Genomic DNA, 11,966 nt, shown 5'->3' with positions numbered 1-11,966 from the left:
AATATCCCAATATTAATTCTTTTCGAACAGACAAAAGAATTATTAAAAAAAATATATAAAAGAAAATTTAATTTAAATAATTTAAAGAAATTTTGAAGTACTTCGGAGTTGGAAGTTTTGGAAAATTCTATGTATTTTCTTCGAGTGTAAGAGCAGACGTGACTTGAACACCTGATAGGGGACGGGACGTCCGTAGAAAGTTGTCCGCATGATGTTGTTCATTTTGCTTATGACTTGTAAATTGATCAATGGTCACTTTTGTTGCTGCGGTAGAAATTTCCAAGGAATTTCCTCGTTTTATGGGCACCATTTTTAATTGCGGCCCAGCGGGCGTCCTTGCCATTGGGGTAATGGATAAGCCTGCGTGCCAGCGTTGTCCGGACAACAATGGATTGGGAATGGGCAAATCGTGAAAGAGTTCGCCAAGTTTGACCAGCGAATGCTAGGGCGGCGGAAAGTAAGAAGAGTCGGGCTCATGCCTGACGCATTTTATCGATAACATGACATAACATTTTTAATGTCAGTTGATTAAGTGCTGCACATGAGAAGCGCCGAGACAGGAGCCAGAGAGTAGATAGAGCTATGCTTAAAACGACAGCAGCCTATTAAATTCCAGCTAAGGCATTTTGTTCAGCTTATGGCATGTTTATTGTCAATGGATTTGAGAAGCGCAAAGAGAGGCGCTTGGGTAAAGTTAGAACTATGCCCGAAACGACAGCAACATAATGAATTCCAACATTAAAACAAACTTTCAACTCAATTATAAAAACCATTGAAATACCAATTGCTAACAAAGGCGAGCGAAACAAAGCAAAAGTGAGATAAAGATAAACCAGAGACAACAGAATAACAGAGAGAGAAACAGCCAAGGAGGGAATGTACGGGATGGCAAGGCAATTGCGATTGCGATTACGAGTAAAGTCCAAATGCATTTACCAAGTGGCTGTCCAGACTCTGCCCCCGAAACGGGCACGAAATGCCAAACCGAAAACCCAAGTACAAGACCAATCCTCTGGCCAATTCCCTGGCCAGGCACATGCTTCAAATCGCTTCGGTTGTCGCTGCAAAATGAATTTCCTGCTATTTCAGACATTATTATTGTTATTTTGGTTTTATTATGCCCTGGTATTGAGGGTATAAAAACTAGCTAGTAAAATGTGCCATAGCCATATTCTCATATCCGCCTTTTTGTAGAATATAGAACATAATTAGAGGACAGCTGCATCAGGCCAATATATCATATAGCTGCAATTGGAAGAATTGGTCCAAAATTCTAATATATGTCTAGAACTGCCTATGGTCGAACTCCTACATCATATCACACATAGGAACAATTGGACAATAATTGAATGCCAATATAAAAAACTGCTTTCCTTTGTAATATATATTTAAAAATCTCAGCTTTGAGCGATATTCCCAGATATGATCATTATTTAACCAAAATCGTAATTCTATATCATACTAAGCATTTCAAAACATTTGTTCATTAATGTGATATTAATCTAGAAAAGATTAAATCTTCTAGAAGGGTATTCAATCTTCGGCAAACGGACCCCTTATTTCTTTTGATTCTTTTTTTGGTTTTAGTTTGGCTGCATTTTAATGGTTATTTGTTGTTATTGTTGTTATTATAGCTGCAGTTCCTGGCACGGCATTGTGCGCTTAAGGAGGCGTGGCAAACAGTGGGTTTTGTGGTTGTCCCTGAGGGGCACTTGCCACGGCAGCTGCCGAAGTCAAGGCGTTCTTTGGATATGAATTGCCTGACGGCCCGGTTTATGCCGCCTCAGTGAGTGTGTGCGTGTAGGGCAAACTTGCCATGGCTGGCAATTATTGCAACAAAATGCAAAATTTTCCGCACCCAATTGACGCCAGATAAACATGACTTGACTGCCAGGCTGCAACATTGTGAAGGATTATACAGGATTACAGGCTTCTTATGTCATTGGCAGTGCTAATGAATCAAAATTGGGCGTTAAATTAGGGCCAAATGTTGGCAAAAATAATTGTTAGCTAAATAATTGCTTATGAAAGCTTTCAAGTAGTTTAAAATGAGTTCTTAACTTAACAGATAACAGTACTTAACTTTTTTGAAACCAAGAAAGATTCCCGTAGAACTTGTGAAATCAAAAAGGAATATGTTTTAAAAAACAGTTTTTAACTTTGCTGAAACCATCGAAAAACTTGTCAAATCAAAAAGAAATATGTTTTAATATTAACTAATATTCAAGAGCAAAAGAGAAATATTGATTCTCTTTAGACTCCAAATTAAAACCCCTTTCCTGCATATAGCGATATTATTCTCTACTAATCACACTTTAGGAGTACGATGCTGAAAAGATTTTGCTTGTATAATAGGAACATAATTAAGCTCATAATTTTCATCAGGACTGCTTAAGGGTGAGATCAAGATTGTAAATAGCTTTATGGGTTCAAAGAGGTATTCTTCTTAAAGTTACACACTTTGTGATAAAATTAAAATACCTTCTGCAAGGCTATTAACTGTATGTAGGAATAAAGAAATCAAGTAGAATGTGTAACCATTTTTAAGAATAAATATAGACCATAAACTAGCATTTCTTTTAACAAATCACCGACTCAACTCGTAATTGGTTTCGAATAGTTAACAAAAACTATTTAAAACCAATTTGTAATTTAATTAGAAATTAATATAAAAACAAACGTGTGATAAGTGTCTCTCAACACTAAACTGTCGCTTACTATAAAATAATTATGTACAACACTTCACAGGAACACATTTGGCTTTACCTTTTGCGATATTTCAAAGTGATATTGAATATCAATCAGCCCAAGAGGTGCGCATACAAATGGCTTATAACATCAAATTTCTATAAACGTGATCAATTTTTTAGCACTGTTTGGCTTCGCTTTTTATTTGTTTTTTAGCACTGGTTGAGCGATTAACGCACGCCTAAATTGGTGTTGTTAACACTTTTGTTTTTTGGTGGAAACTCGCGATTCAAATACGAAAACAAAAGCGAAAAAAACGTCACTTGTTGTGCTCCGATTAGGTTCCGTTCGAGGTACCGTTAACGTGCAACGCCGACCAGGAACTGAAATGTGGCCCAAACTGTTATGACAGGGCAACACAAAACGATTCAGACGAGCCGCAGCCGAATGCCGACAACCAACAGCCGACAATCGACGACGAGCTCACGACGGCAGTGGCGCCTGGCGGCTTCCAGTTGCAACCTGTTCCAGTGAGCAGGTGTTGCCACCTGCTAGGTGGGTGGGTGTTCGAAGGTGGCTGATAACACAGTCAGCTGCCAGCTGCTGGCCAACAGCTGATATGGGCACAACAGCGAGTGGCCTGGGAGAGGAAGCTGCTTGAGACAAGCAACGCGAACTGCTACAAAATTTGTTTTAAAAATCGTAGAAAAATCGAAGAGATTGTATTTTATGAAAATAGAATTAAAATATCATTCAAATCAAATTAAACAGTTATATCAGTGGAATAAATTTAGGTTTTTTTCATTAGGAGAAAGTTTTTCTAAATGACAACATTTACACTGCATACTGCTATGAAGCTCAGCTCAGAAGATAATCCATCAATTAAATACATAATTGTACATACACACTATTTTACCTAGCTGATTGACGGATTGAACGATAGATGATCAACGCACAGTTCAAGCCCCAACTTTTAATGACCTAAGTGACAAGGTATTGGAGAGTTCCCCCTGCTTAGGTGGAAAATGGATGGATAATGATGAAGACTCGCCTTCAAAGATCCCTAATTAATTTTAATATTGTTTTGTGGAAAATAAGTATTTTTATAAATTTATCTTATATTGAACTTGTCGGTAAAATTTGATAGATCTACTCCACATTCTAATACAAATTCTTTTCAAGTGTTTCAGTAAATTTCAAAGTTTCTACTAGGATATCTACAACATCTTCAACTTCACTTTAAACAACATTTTCTATGACAACATATTGCTTCAGTTTCAGGTTAACTTTCCTTATATTTTCTACTACAGCCACTTGCTGCTAAATTAACTACTTTTCTAAATCTACTCCACTTCCTACTGCCTTTTGCACTACAATTTCGACTAAAGTTTCCCCTACCACAATACCTTTTTTGCGCTTGCGCCAGCCCCAATTGAACAAGCCCGCGCTGGAAAGCCGCTTTCCGGTCCAAAACGAACTGTTGCTCATTTCTGGTCTAAACTGAGCTGGACAGGACGCGGTACAGACTACCGGCGGGCAACCACTTTGCCTGCAATTTCGTACACGTTTACGCTTTACCATTTGCCTTTCTTACATATGAAAACACTTTAGCCAGGCGCTGCGCTCTGGCTGGACATCAATTGCAATTTTTGGGGCACGCCTGCAACAATGTGTCCAGGACATATGCTAGACTGCCTACCTTGCGGTTGGGGTTGGGCAAAAGGCTTTTCCATTAGCCGGCGGCTGTGTGTCAAAAATTGAAGTTTGCGTTTTGGTCCAGAGCCTGGCATCAACCCACCGCCCTCTCAGAGATAGGACAGGAAATTCAAATGCCGCCATGCATAAGTCACACGTTGCATTTCCGCTGCCCAATCAAATTTAAATAGTATTAATATCTGCTCCATGTTTAATTTATATATTGCCCAACAAAAAAGTCGCATTTGAATTTTCATTTCAGTGCGTTTTGGCATGGATATATTTTAATTGCATTATAAGCAATTGCGGCAATTGAAATTGAAAATTGACTAAGATTTTCCAACTAAAACTTTTTCAATTTTATTCTAAATTTATTTTTTATTACTTATTTCTATTCAGACTTGAACTGATGCCATTTAAAAGTGCGCCCGAATGGCCTTCAAAAGCTATTCAAATTACCGCAGTTTAATTATGATCACACGAACACACACACAAACACACACACACACACACACACACACGCACTCGCATGCACACACACGCAAACATACGTACACATACGCACACATACGCACACATACACACACCTTTGGCTATGTTGACCGCCAACGAAAAACCTTCTTGGTTAACCAAAATACCAAAATCCGCAAATCAAACCCTTCTCAATGCAGAACTAGAAGTAATTTGAATAATTTATTTTAGCTTGCAACAATTGCCGAAACCCGACTAGCGGATACAACACACAGGTGGCTTCTACTACTTCGTATGAGCTTATAAATAGATTCTTAAATAACTTTCATGTTTATTATCCAAAAAAAAAAAAAAAAATTGAGGCCTTAAAGTCGGCACCCAAAAATCAAGTTTGTATCTCTTAGAGTGAGGTAAATGGAGGAATGACACGTATTCTATATTATATATGATTCTACATGATGTTTATGGCTTTTAAGTACTCCATAATAAGTTAAAACAAGTAAGAGGTTCTATTCGGGAGCTCCCGACTAGGGGATACCCTGAACCCTCTTCTTCCAACATCAAAAGCATATATATATTCTATTTTAGAAGCTATATGTCAAGTTTGGTGACTCCAGCTGTTATTATTTACCAAAATTGCCCAAAAAACAGGATATCGATATCGATTTTTATCGATTGCTTGGAAACGGAGTAAATTATCGATTATCGGAAACAAACTCGATCTGCGCGGGAACTAGGAGCACCTACATCTAAAATTTCAAGTCTCTAGCTCTCATAGGTTCTGAGATCCTTGCGTTCATACATACGGACGGACGGACAGACAGATGGACATGGGTAGATCGACTCGGCTATTGGTGCTGATCAAGAATATATATACTTTATGGGGTCGGAGATGCTTCCTTCTGCCTGTTACATACATTTGGATTTTGCACAAATACAATATACCCTTATACCCATTTTTAATGGGTTCAGATTATAAAAAAAGAGAAATTGAAATCGATATTTATCGTTTCTTGGGGAAATTAATGCAGTTATCGAAGGAAATATGCGAGGAATTTTCAGTGCTAACATCCGACTATTACGTACATTCACACATTAGCAATATACTCGTCTTCTGGGCGCATAGGGTATTTAAACATGAGCAACAACGGGCATTTTACATTCATTAAAATGAATACAAAAGTAACAACAGTTTTAAAGTCAGGCTCACCTGGGGAAAAGCTTAGCAGACACAACCATAAAGTACTTAAATATATTATGCGGCAGCATGGAAGATCTCGGTCAGCAGCTGCACTTTTAATGGACCCAGACACTGCAGCCGTGGCGCCCATTTGCCATTTGGCATTTGCATAGATATTTTGGACTTGTTTTGGGCTGCTTTAATCATACCGCAAATGCAATGAACGTAGACGCAGCGTTAATTAACATTCCTGAGGTGCAACGTGTCTGAAAATTTCCCTGAACATGGATATGCGAGTGGGCAAGTATTATAGTATATTTGTTTAGCGACTATATAGACGCGTGCGGATTCAGAGTGCCGAAAGTTGGGCGAAATTCTGGGAATGAATGTGGGAGTGTGTGAGGGTGTGAGTGTGCGAGTATGTATGTGTGGTTGGGTGCATGTGCATGTGTGTGAGTTTGTGGCATGCTATTAAAATCTGGCGTGCAATTAGGCCAACCCGACACGTTGCATTTGGTTTTGCATTTGCCACGCGGCGATTTTCAATTTCTGTTGCCTGCTTATTGGGGCACTCGCGTTTAAATGGAGCGCAATAAAAACATATAATTGAATTTATTTTTAAAAGAGCCAAACAAAGCAGCAGCAACAATTTTAAGCAAATTACATTTGATTTTGCATAACTGTGTGGGAAACGTTAAGAACTCAATTAAAAATATTTTGGCATATGAAACAAATGCAATTAAGCAAATATTTAGGAAAAATATGCGTGCGCGGCAAAAATAGTTGGTTTGCATATAAAAAAAGTTTTATGTTTGTGCTAAAAACATGTCAAAGTTATTTTTAAAATTAACAAAATTTGAGCAATAAATTAAATGCTTTTATTTGATCAGTTTAAATGGAATGTAATGTAAAAAATAAAGGAATTAAATTGTATTTATAAATTGATAATTAATGAAATACACTGACAAAAATGTAGCTCAACTTAAAATGTAAAAATTGTTAAACGCAATATTATAAGGAATTTGTAAGTGTGTGTTTCTGTATGTGTGGTAAATAATATTTGCCATATATTTGTGGATCTAATGCCTCTTTAATATGCGTCTGCACAATCGTTGGTTTGGCAAATCAATTAACTGTGATATCACACACTCGCTTCTTCTTCTTCTGCCTTTTGCCGACACTTTCGAACAACAACAACAACAATGGCAACAAAAGGCTGCGGTCAGCTATTTGGCATATATGCAAAGTTGACCGGCCACAAAAAGAACCACATTAAATTTTGACATGGGTCCATTATGCGACCATGTGCCAGGCACATGAGACACTCGGGCGCCGACGAAGGCGAGTGTTGAGGCGGGATTTGGGATGCGGGACATGCCGAAAAAGTTTACACTCGACTTGTTGGCGAGTCCTTTCTGGACTTTGTTGTGGTTGTTGTTTTTGTGGCTCGCAATGCAGATGCACGGTGGCCAATTTCAGAATGGATTTGTGGACAACAACAAGCAATCCGCACTTCACACCCCGTCAAGTTTTTAAATATGCATGAACACCTTTTTGGAAGCCCGTAATGTGTCCAGCGAGCAGGGTGCGGGCTACGGGTTGCGGATTGGGTTGCACACACGGCGTATACTTGATAGCACAAATCTCGTTTCAACGTCGACACACACACAAGACAAAGAAAAGGCTGAGCGGGCAAAATTTAAGCGCGTGACACGAACATGCACAGCTCAACACGAAAAATAAATGAATGAATAAAATGGAGGGATGGAGGAACATAGAATAAGAAAGAAGCCATAAAAACTTAAATTCAACAGAAATATTTTCTCAGTTTTGGAATTAAAAATAAATATTAGAGTTGATTGGAAAATATATATAAAATATACATTTGATATAATAACCATTTCTATATAATCAGACTCAATACATTCAACAGCTACACTTTTTTTGCCTAACTAAACAAAAAAAATGTTGAATCCTAAGGTTGTACGTAAAGCTTTACGCGCGGGATTCGTGATCGTCTCGTGTTATGTTAAAAAAAAGGAAGCAAAGCCCCATTGTGCCCATCCATAGATAGGAAAAAAGCTCAGAGCAAACAAATGTCGTTTCGGAACATCTATAATGTGCATTATAATTTTTCTATATTATTTACCTCATGCGACAGACATTTTAATTAAGTTTTTACAGCACTCGACTCAACGTTGATGCAATTCAATTGAAAGTTTGCTACACCTCAGTGGGATGGCTCTATATGGGTGTGGTGTGCGTGTGTGTGAGTGTGTAGACTACTTGCAGGACGATATCCTGGCAGAGCTTATCGCATCGTCTCAGGGCGGTCGACGCCTGTGCAAATGTGTGCACAAAATTAAAATGTTTACCTTTGTAATGAGCTTAGATGTTTGATGTCTGCCAGCTGCTTATGCCCTGCACAAGCACCTGCCATTATCATCATCATCATAATTCGTCCATCAATCATTCCACAAATGCTATGCGGTGTATTATAACCGACACAGCTCAAAATGTTGGCTTACATTTAATTTCAAATCGTTTTAAATTCAAATCATTTTAGGTATTAATATTTAATGCAAGGATTTTCAGCATTTAATCTTTGCGGCTTAAAACAAACGAAAATTTGACCCACATCGCTCTGCGTACAATTTCAATGTTTTTCTCTTTTTCTCTATTTCGCTCTCTCGCTCTCTTCTAACATAAGAAGTAATGTTTGCTTATAGTGGGTGTGGCTTAATGGCAAGACGTTCGCCCCGACGGCGAGAAGAAACCCGCAGGTTCGAAGCCGAGACACCACCACCATTAAAAGATCTTTTTCAATAATTAGTATTAAATTTATCTAAATGAGCTAATTTTATACATAAGAAATGAAATATATATATATATATATATATATATATATATATATATATATATATATATATGTACAAATAACCGTAATTGTATATTTATATATAAATAAATAATCGCTAATCCTTTAACTGTTTCTCTTAAGGCAACCCCATACTCCATGTGGATGACCAAGTTTCTTCTTACTTAAAATGCCGCCCTTAAAAGCCTGCCCAGAATGTTGATTGAGGAATGTTTGGATAATATTCACATTGTATATTCACTGATGCCAGATATTTATAACCATTTGTAAAACAGAGCTGAGCTGCGAGCCGATGAACTAGTGCATTGTCTTCAGCTTCAATTTAAGCTGGTTTCCTCGTAAAGATCAGCCATATATTTAAAATATGGGAGGCTGTTCAATCTCCACACATCGCACATAAGAAACCACCTCCAAATGTAAATATAAGATTTAAATTTAATTTTTGCAATTTTTTCCAGCCCAAATGTTGAACTGTGCTTAGCTATGGGTATGTAAGAGTCAAACTGTCCGAATTTAAGTGCAGCCCGTATCAGGAGCAACTGGTTGGACACGTAGTCCACTCGCTAAGTATTTGGCATAGGGTGTGTGGTGCGTGTCAAACTGTTTGGCATGCACAAGTTTCACTTGACAGTGGGCGTGACGCGTCGGCCATTTGACCAGGCCACTTTCGAGGCAAGGCTTGGTAAATGTTGTCAACAACAACATTGCCAGGTGCTCATCAGCCCGCTGTGCGCGTGTGCCTGATCAAAGGATTTGAGCTTTGCGCATTGGTAATGCATGCCAGTTGTTGTTTTGTTAATTTTAAATACAATTTCTCAGCCACAAAATACACAGCATTTGGCACGAACCGGCAGTCGATTCCTTGTGACCTTTCATCACTGCTCGACTCTTAAATTTTACTTCAGCTACCCCCACTAAACGTGCGTAAAGAGTATATTCGACTAAGGAATCTTATCAGATTAACATGCTTTGCTCCAAGCTTTTATCGCGAGAAGTTTAAAATATTTGTGAGCCTTTACTTAATAGAATGTTTTTCCAACTTATAAGAGACGCTATCAACATAATAAAAAGTACACAAAAGTGTTGTACTTTCCTAGTAAACTGTCACAGAAAACAAAAAAAGGAAGAGGGTTTGAACCCCATATTAGAGAGTCCACATGCTATTTCATTACTATCTTAATACATAGTAAATATTACAAATTCTCAAAATAAAATCTCCAAATACAAACAGTCAGGGTAAGCAAAGAATGAAAGCTGGTTCGAACCCCATATTAGAGACTCTTAATGGCAACGTTATTTCTTAACTACCTAAGAGTTTATGTTAATAAACAGTAAATATAACAAATTCTCCAAATACAAACAGTCACAGTAAGCAAAAAAAAAAAGCTGTTTCGAACCCCATATAAAGGAGAATTAATGTCCAGAATTTCTAATTTCTAATAAAATACAGTACATTTTAAAAACTCTCCAAATACAATCTGAACTTTTGAAGGGTACCTGCTAGTCGTTTACCGTTATGCAACTATAGTGTATACCTATATAGAGCACACTCCCTTGCACAGTTTATGCACCTCATACCCACTCGTTACACATTTCCTCACACTTCAGCGTCCTCTCACGGCAGCTGTAAGTATTTTTTTTACCCTTTCAGCGGCTGTTATTGTTTTGTCAAAAAGAAGGAGACATCTCTGATTCAATAAGGTATAGAAATCATTAAACATGAATATGAATATTCGTAAGCTGTCTTGGCATATATACTTCTTTTAGTTATAGACAGTACATTTGCTTTTGTAGAAAATATTCAAAAATTCTGGTAGTTTGTTTTTCATTATATCTTAAACTGACTTTAAAAAATATGAACTAATTTTTATAGAAAAATTTCACATATAAAGCAAAGTAAAAAAGGAAAGGGCAACTATATTATTAAGCGCTCATGGGAAAAACGAAAAGAAAATTAAATTTTTGAGTAAGTAAAGAAAGGGATTTGTATTAAAAAGTTGATAAGAGTGGAACTTTTAGCCACTTAAGCTACCGCCTCATCCCCGTCGTAACCGATTATCTCTACTAGAGAAATATGGCATGAAAACCTCTGCCAGAGTTTCATATAAATTTCGAATTACATAAGTTACAGCAAATTATTAAAATATCGAAATGAAAATAAGTCAACTGACTAAAAAACATGCGACCTAACTTTGCCTTAGCTCTGTGTGCGTGTGTGTGTGTATATATATCCCAAATCTGATATGACAGATAGTGACTGTTAGGGTATTAAATTGTCAGCACTCTGTAGATTACAGTTTTTTTCTTGTTACTTTTAAGACATTTGCTACACAAAGCAAACGTGCAAAATGTGTTAAAAAGTTGCATGCAGAGCGGAGCAGAAACAGAAGTCGGACAGCAGCAGCATCATCATCATCATTGTTGTTCCAGTTGTTCTTCTTGTTGTTGTTTTTGTTTGATGTTGTTGCTTTTTGCTTGTTTGCGTTTTGCTTTTGAAGTCTCACACACAGAGACACAGACACACACCCACATGCTACGTGCAACTTGCTAAAATTGCGAGAAAATGGAAATTAAATGAACTTGAAATTGTAAGCAGCTCAGATAGAGAGATAGATACACATACATATGTAGAACAGACGCGTGTGTGCCTGTACTTGGGCTAGGATTAGGCTCGCCTAGCTGCCACACAATGTGGCAGCTCGGCGATGACGTTCTCTCAACTTTTGCGTAGGTGCTCTCGCTAGCCCCAATGCAAAAGTTTTCCGCTAACAACAACAAAATGCGGAAAAGAGTAAAACCAAAAACAAAAAGGGGGTTTAGAGGTTTCTAAGGGTTTCATTCGCGCGCGCGCTGAAAAGTAGGCAACGATTTTGAGTAGTTGCGAAAAGTACAGAAAACAATTCCAAGACATATTTATTCAATTAATATTCATTTAATAGGCTCATAACTGCCTAGTTGTATGAAGATAGTCTTGAAAAACAAAAAAAAAACAAACTCAATTTACATCTATTAAGCAAACCCTTTAAATATGCAAATTCCACCTGGAGAAAATCA

Source organism: Drosophila novamexicana, unplaced genomic scaffold, assembly GCF_003285875.2.
Source record: "Drosophila novamexicana strain 15010-1031.04,08,12 unplaced genomic scaffold, DnovRS2.1 tig00000770-arrow-pilon, whole genome shotgun sequence".
Taxonomy (NCBI): Eukaryota; Metazoa; Arthropoda; class Insecta; order Diptera; family Drosophilidae; genus Drosophila; species Drosophila novamexicana.
Note: the sequence above shows the minus strand (reverse complement) of the source record.